This window comes from Gossypium arboreum, chromosome 10 (assembly GCF_025698485.1).
Source record: "Gossypium arboreum isolate Shixiya-1 chromosome 10, ASM2569848v2, whole genome shotgun sequence".
Lineage (NCBI taxonomy): Eukaryota > Viridiplantae > Streptophyta > Magnoliopsida > Malvales > Malvaceae > Gossypium > Gossypium arboreum.
Genome location: NC_069079.1, coordinates 40138629 through 40147007, shown reverse-complemented (window position 1 = coordinate 40147007; position 8379 = coordinate 40138629). Strand labels below are relative to the sequence as shown.

At 33.9% G+C, this 8379-nt stretch overlaps 1 non-coding gene across 1 annotated transcript; it reads right to left on the bottom strand.

The window, feature by feature from the left end:
- Positions 1-274: 274 nt before the first annotated feature.
- Positions 275-381, bottom strand: LOC128282690 (small nucleolar RNA R71). Its single transcript, XR_008273044.1, has one exon. It is a non-coding gene; the product is annotated as a small nucleolar RNA R71 (small nucleolar RNA).
- Positions 382-8379: the final 7998 nt, after the last annotated feature.

The following is an 8379-nucleotide window of genomic DNA, read 5'->3' as shown; positions in this document are numbered from 1 at the left end:
ACCAGTGATGTTTCAAATACTCCAAACAGTAAGCCAATTTAGTGATATGCCCACGGAAGATCCACATCTCCACCTTTGATTGTTTATGGAGGTGAGTGATTCATTCAAGATAGCCGGTGTGACTGAAGATGCATTGAGGTTGAAGTTGTTTCCGTACTCGTTGTGAGATCGAGCACAAGCATGGCTCAATTCATTGCCACCAAATTCCAAATCTACATGGCAAGATTTAGTAGAGAGATTTTTGGTTAAGTATTTCCCACCTAGCAAAAACGCTAAGTTGAGGAACAAGATCACAACTTCCCAACAATTGGATGACGAGTCTTTGTATGAGGCTTGAGAACGATTTAAGGAGTTACTTCGTAAGTGTCCTCTTCATGGGATTCCTTACTGTATCCAGTTGGAGACATTCTATAATGGTCTCAGTGCACATACAAGATTGATGGTAGATGCTTCCGCGAATGGTGCAATTTTGTCTAAGTCTTATAATGAGGCTTATGAGATCATCAAGAGGATCGCGAGTAGTAACTATCAATGGCCAACAAATCGAATAGCTTCAGGAAGACGTGTAGCCGAATTTCATAAAGTTGACGCCCTCACTTCGTTATCAGCTGAGCTATCATCTATTTCCTCTATGTTAAAACAGTTTATCGCTAATAGTGCTAATAATTTTGCAGCTCAGCCACCACATCCGTTTGAAGTTGTAACAGCCATTTTTCAGTAAATTCAGAATAGTGGTTTTGGGACCACAAATCTAACCCAAAATATATTTTATTTTTATTTTATCATATGGTCTGTAATATGATAGACCTAACATGTGAAAATTTTGACACTAAAATTTTATCTATTTAGTGCGTAATTACGAGAAGGACTAAATCGCATAAAATGTGAAAGTTAAATTCTAGTAGCTAAGAGGATCAATAGCTATGGAATTCAAAACTAGAGATCCTTATATGGTAATTAGACCATTAAGAAAGGTATGTAGATTTTTCTTGGTGACTCATCCATGGAATTATAGAAAAAGGGCAAGGACTAAATTGAAAATAGCAAAATACTTAAATTAATTATAAAGATGATAAAAGAAATCATCTTATTTTATGTAATCTTCAATCTAAAACACATGGAAACCTTAGGAGAGAGAAAAGAAACTTTCAAGGCCTAATTAGGTAAGTTCTTTTGTCCCATTTTTACTAATTTTGGTATTTTTGAAACCAGGATAGCTTACTCTCTCTATTTGAGGGATTAATTTGAAAAGTTACAAAGGTATTAAAATGGGTCATGGATGTATATATAGGAAATTAGAAATTTATGGTAGAAAATGAAAGATTATGGATAGATAAACAACTTTTACAAAGTGATTTTTGATGAAAACATGATTTAGGGACTAAAATGAAAGTTGTAAAATTTGATGAAAAATTCCTAAATTTTATGTATACATATGTTGTAAATTTTGTAATGGGGCTTTTTTTAGGCTTGGAATAGGGAGTAATTTGCACAAGTTTCATTTTCCGAGCCTAGGGATGAAATTGGAATTTATGGAAAAGTTAGGGGCAAAATGGTAATTTTGCCTAGGATGTAAATTGAGTCCGTTTAAATATGAAATGTATGAAATTGATGGTTAAATTCATTTATATAGATCCGACAACACTAATTCGACCCTGGATCGAGGAAAAGAAAAGATTTTAGATTAGTAGGTTATTACGCAAACAAGTGTCAAGGTAAGTTTGTGTAACTTAATCGGACATGTAATTATGTTAATTGAATGTTTTGTTTGTATGTATTGTTATTTATGTTAATGTGCTTTACTTGTATGCTATGATGGAAATTTTCTACTTGTTTGAAATGGTGACAAAGGGTTAGTCTCGATTGGATGTTGAATTCTGATGATTATATGCGCTTTCCCAAAACTAATAAGTCCTGCATTTGTTGCGGATAGGATTTAGATTAGACGATTGATCCCATTGACCTTGTTGTAAAAAGGATTTAGCTCTGATGGGTAATCCCGATGTAATACCTCTCGAGCATACGTTATGATTAGGGTTTAGCTTGAACTGGTAATCCTAATCAAGCTCCTCTAAGCATACGTATTATAAAGGATTTTGCCTAGACTGGTAATCCTATTATACGATATGAGGCTCGAGAAAGTGTTTCTTGGTTAAGTGCCCTAAGAGGTGCCCTTAAATAAGAATTTGACCGATTATGGAATCGTATTCAGCAAGAAGGAAAGCCAAAGTTCTAGGTTTCCTATTTGGCCTTGGTTAAATTGCTTATTAAGGTACGATTTTTGATCCGTTTTTAATGATTTCTATGTTTTTGAGATTGTTGCTTCGTATTCTAGCTAGCCCGTACCTTCGATTTTGAAATTGTTAAAGATTTATCATGTTGCCATTGTTGAATGCTTGAGTAATTTGATGAATCATGATAGAATTGGAAGGTTTAATGTTAGATTAATAGTTTTTTGTAAAGCGATTTTTGACAAAAAATGTCAAAAAGGGATTAAATTGATAAAATGTAAAATTATGTGGGTAAAAGTGTGAATAAATTGAAAATATGGGCTGCTAGTAATATGTAGTAAATTCAGCTAAGCATGGGTTTGCACTAAATTGCATGAATTTGCAATTTTATGTGATAAGGACTAAATTCTAAAAATGTGAAAGTTTAGGGGCAAATGTTTAAAATAGCCTTAATGTGTGTTTTGGACTAAATTGAATAAATAGTTGATTAAATAAATTGATTTTGATAATATATAGATCAAGATAAGTCGAGATTGGGATTAGATCGGGGAAAAGGAAAAGTGGATGAATAGTCGATAATTTCCATCCGAGCAACTCAAGGTAAGTTCGTATAATTAGAATCGAACTTTTAGATACTTGTAATTATTTGAAATAAATGTATATAATTGAGTAATTGATCTACTTGAAATACAAATGCCTTATTGATATAGTCTGATGGTTACTGAGCCCCGTTTGAACTATAGGAATTCGTGGGATACGAGTGACATGTCACTAGGGTTACCATTTAAGTTGAGATCCTGCATGTGTTGCGGACTCACTGCAGCTTGTATGAGCTTACCGATATATTAGCTGGTAAGAGCTTACTATTTTCAGCTCGTCAGAGCTTACCATTTCAGCTCAATAGAACTTACTGTCCATTAGCTCAGGAGGAGTTTACTGATCATAGCTCGAAAGAGCGGAAATGATAATGAATTGATGAATTATTGATTTATATGGAATATATATCACCTTAGTATCCCTCGATATTCTAATAGGTTCAACAGGCATAAATTCTGTTATTGGTTATGTGAAAAAGCTATGTGTTACATAAATGAATTACTATTACATGGACGAAGTACTGTTTAAACGGATGAGTTATTGTTATCGAATAAATTACTGTTTACATGATTGAGAGTGAAATGTTACAAATGATGTACATGATATATGTGAATTTGATATGATACAATGTATTAAGTATTAAATCGAGATAATGAATGATTACATGCACTTATGTGACTAACTTGTTGATGAATGCTTGTGTATAGGCATTTGGCAAGTGAATTTGATATACTTCGCTTAATTGTTTGGTTATGTATAAATGGTAAGTTAAATTCTGAATTATACGGGCTTACTAAGCTATAAAGCTTACTCTATTTCTTTTCCATGTTTTGTAGAGGTCCAATAGCTCACTCCATTCGGATAAGTCGGAGTTATGCACCACACTATCTAGTTGTCGATTGGTACCTTTGAATTCATGGATATATGTAAATATGACATGTATAGGCTAGATATAAATATGATAATTATGGTTACTTGAGATAGTGATTTTGGTACATGTTGTGGTATAAGTTAAAGCCATGTAATTTGGCTTAACTTGGCATGATGTTTTGGTTATGTATAAGTATTCAAATATGGTATGTTTTGGCGAGTAGTAAATGGAATAGAAATATGCAATGTTATCTTGATATGTGATAGGCATATGAATGGACAATGATTGTAGTTGAATTGGTTTAATATGTCTATGAAATGTTATGAATTGGCTGCCTAATGAGTTATTAATTATTGCAATTTATGCTTGTGCAGTTATGTAAAAATAAGGTGACAAAACAGCTTTGCAAATAGCTTATTTTTGTCCATACAGGCAGAGACATGGGCGTGGGTCTCGGCCATGTGTGACACAGAGTCATGTTACACGGCCGTGTGTCCCGTGGTGTTGAAATTAAAATGAAGTCAGTATACTCCACACGATCTTACATACGAGCGTGTGACTAGTCGTGTGGTACAAGTCAGTATATCCCCTAATTGGCACACGGGTGGTTGAATTGCCGTGTTGCATAAGTCAGTACAGCCTACAGGTTTGGCATGACCTAGCACACGGCCAGTACACTAGCATGTGTGGCCACTTCGAAAGACACACGGGCGTGTGGTTGACCGTGTGACCCAAGTCAGTATGTACCCCCTGTTTTCACACAGCTGATGACACGAGCGTGTCTAGTGGCCGTGTGAGACACACGCTCGTGTATATAATTGAGTAATTGATCTACTTGAAATACGAATGCCCTATTGACATAAGCTGATGGTTACCGAGCCCTGTTTAAACCATAGGAATTCGTAGGATACGAGTGACATGTCACTAGGGTTACTGTTTAGGTTGAGATCCTGCATGTGTTGCGGACTCACTGCAGCTTGTATGGCTTACCGATATATCAACTCGTAAGAGCTTACTATTTTCAGCTCGTCGGAGCTTACCGTTTCAGCTAAATAGAGCTTATTGTCCATTTGCTCAAGAGGAGCTTACTGATCATAGCTCGAAAGAGCGAAAATGATAATGAATCGACAAATTACTGATTCATATGTAATGTATATCACCTGAGTATCCCTCAATATTCTAATAGGTTCAATGGGCATAAATTTTGTTATTGGTTATGGGAAAAAGCTATGTGTACACGAATGAATTACTGTTATATGGATGAAGTACTGTTTAAAAGGATGAGTTATTGTTATCGAATAAATTACTGTTTACATGATTGAGAGTGAAATGTTACAAATGATGTACATGATATATGTGAATTTAATATAATACAATGTATTGAGTATTAAATCGATATAATGGATGATTACATGCCCTTATGTGACTAACTTGTTAATGAATGCTTGTGTATAGGCATTTGGCAAGTGAATTTGATATACTTTGTTTAATTGTTTGGTTATGTATAAATGGTAAGTTAAATTCTGAATTATACTGGCTTACTAAGATATAAAGCTTACTCTGTTTCTTTTCCATATTTTATAGAGGTTCGATAGCTCGCTCAATTCAGATAAGTCAGAGTTAGGCACCACACTATCTAGTTGCCAATTGGTACTTTTGAGTTCATGGATATATGTAAATATGACATGTATAGGCTAGATATAAATATGATAATTATGGTTACTTGAGATAGTGATTTTGGTACATGTTGTGGTATAAGTTAAAGCCATGTGATTTGGCTTAACTTGGCATAACGTTTTGGTTATGTATAAGTATTCAAATATGGTATGTTTTGGCGAGTAGTAAATGGAATAGAGATATGCAATGTTATCTTGATATGTGATAGGCATATGAATGGAAAATGATTGTAGTTGAATTGGTTTAATATGTGTATGAAATGTTATGAATTGGCGGGCTAATGAGTTATAAAATATTGCAATTTATGCTTATAGTGTGACAAAATAGCTTTGTAAATAGGCTATTTTTGTCCACACGAGCAGAGACATGGTCGTATGTCTCGGCTGTGTGTGACACACGGTCATGTTACACAGCTGTGTGTCCCCTAGTGTTGAAATTAAAATAAAGATAGTATACTCCACACGGTCTCACACATGGGTGTGTGACTGGCCGTGTGGTACAAGTCAATATATCCCCTAATTGGAACACGGCCTAGCTTACGACCGTGTGACTTGGCTGTGTTGCATAAGTCAGTATACCCTACAGGTTTGTCACGGCCTAGCACACGGCCTGGTAGATGGGCGTATGTGGCCACTTCGAAGGACACACGAGCTAGGCATACGAGCATGTGGTTGGCCGTGTGACCCAAGTCAGTATGTATCCCTATTTTCACACTGCTGGTGACACGGGCGTGTCTAGTGGCAGTGTGAGACACACGGCTTGCCCACACGGGCATGTGTTCTCTGTTTTGAGAAAAATTTTCAAAGTTTCGTGAAACTTTTACAAGTTATCGGTTTAGTCCCGAGCCGCTCCTAAAGCATGTTTAAGGCCTCGTAGGCTATTATAAGGGACAAATTGATTGAGATTGAATGATGATTGTATGAATTGATTGAATGCATGAGAAAAGTACGGTTATACGTGTTATAAGTCCAGTAATGCTCCATAACCCTATTCCGACGTTGAATACGGGTGAAGGGTGTAACAATTTATTTTTTAGTTAAATCAGAATAGTGGTTTCAAGACCAACAATCTGATGTTAAAATAATTATTTTATTATTTTAATAAGGTCTACAGATATGATAGATTAATTATGTGAAAGTTTCATTAAGAAATTTTATTGTTTAAATGCTTAATTCGGTAAAATGGACTAAATCGCATAACGCATAAAAGTTGAGTTCTATTGTTTAAAAGTATTAAATAGCTATGGTTTATTAATATGGAAGTCGTTATTATGTAATTAGTCCATTTATAATGTATGTGGACAATCTTGGACATTGATTATTAATATATTAATGTTTTATAATAAGGATATAATGGTAATTTAGTTAATAAAGTTGAATTTAATAAAACAAAATGAATTTTATTCTTCATTCATCTTATTCAACCGAATGAAGGGCAAAGAATAGCCATTTCTAAAGCTTCAAACATTCGGTCACTTCACCTTGAGCATGTAAGTCCATTTTAGCTCGGTATTTAATAATTTTTACGTTTTTTAGATCGTTGTTTCTTATTCTAGCTAGCCTGTGCTTTAATTTTTGAATTTTTTCATGATTTTGAAAAGTTCCATTGTTGAATACTTGATTTCTTTGATGTTTAATGATAGATTATGGAAGCTTGATGATAGTTAAACTATTTTTGTAAGGTTATTTTTGATAAAAATGTCAAATAAGGATTAAATTATGAAATTGTAAAATTATGTGGTTAAAAGTGTGAAATAATGAAGGATATGGGCTGCTAGGAGTCCCTATGAAATTTGGCTATCATGGGTTATAGCCTAGTTGTGCAATTTTGCATTTTTATGTGATAAGGACTAAATCGTAAAAATGTGAAAAGTATAAGGGAAAATGTGTAAATTTTCAAAATATGAATTAGACTATATTGAATAAATTGAATGTTAATGTATTGAACTTGATATTATATAGTTCAATCAAAATTAGATCGGGGAAAACGAAAAGTGGACAAATAGCCAATAGTTTTATCAGAAGATACGAGGTAAGTTCGTATAATTAGAATCGAACTTCTATATATTTGAAATAATTGAAATGAATATTTGTGATTGAGTAATTGATACACTTGAATTAAAAATGCATTATAGATATATTATATTTATTACAGAGCCCCATTTGAACTATATGAATTCATAAGATACGAGTGACTTGTCACTAGGGTTATTGTTTTAGTCAAGCTCTGGAATTTGTTGCTGACTCACCATAGCTCGTATGAGCTTACCGATATATTAGTTCGTACGAGCTTACCAGTGTATCAGCTCGTAAGAGCTTACTGTTTTCAGCTCATTGGGGCTTACTGCTCAGCTCGATAGAGCTTACTATTTCAGCTCAATAGAGCTTACTGTTTATTAGCTCAAAAGGAGCTTACCGATCATAGCTCGAATGAGCATAAATGATAATGAATTGATGGGCTACTGATATTATTCACCCGAGTATCCTTTGAATTTTTAATAGGTTCAACGGGCAAAAATAATGTTATACGGATGAGTTACGGTTTATAAATGTTGTTAGTGTTATATATGATATATGAATTTTGAATGATGCAAAGCATTGTATTAATGGATGGTTTCATATATTTCTACAATGACTAACATGTGATGAATATTTGTGATTAGGTGTTTATAAATTGAATTGGTTGCACTTTAAGTATTGCTTTGATTATGTATAAATGGTGAGTTTAGTTCTGAATTATACAGGCTTACTAAGCTATAAAGCCTACTCTGTTTCTTTTTCTATGTTTTATAGAGGCTCGTTAGCTTGCTCATTTCGAACCAGTCGGAGTTACACATTACACTATCCAATTACTGATTGGTACTTTTGATCTTGTGAAAATTGTAAATATGCCATGTATAGGCTAGTTTAATAGATGTTAGTTATGTTACTTGATATTATGATTTTGGTATGTTTTTGTGTATAATTTAAGCCATGTGGCTTGGCTTATTTTAGTATCATATCT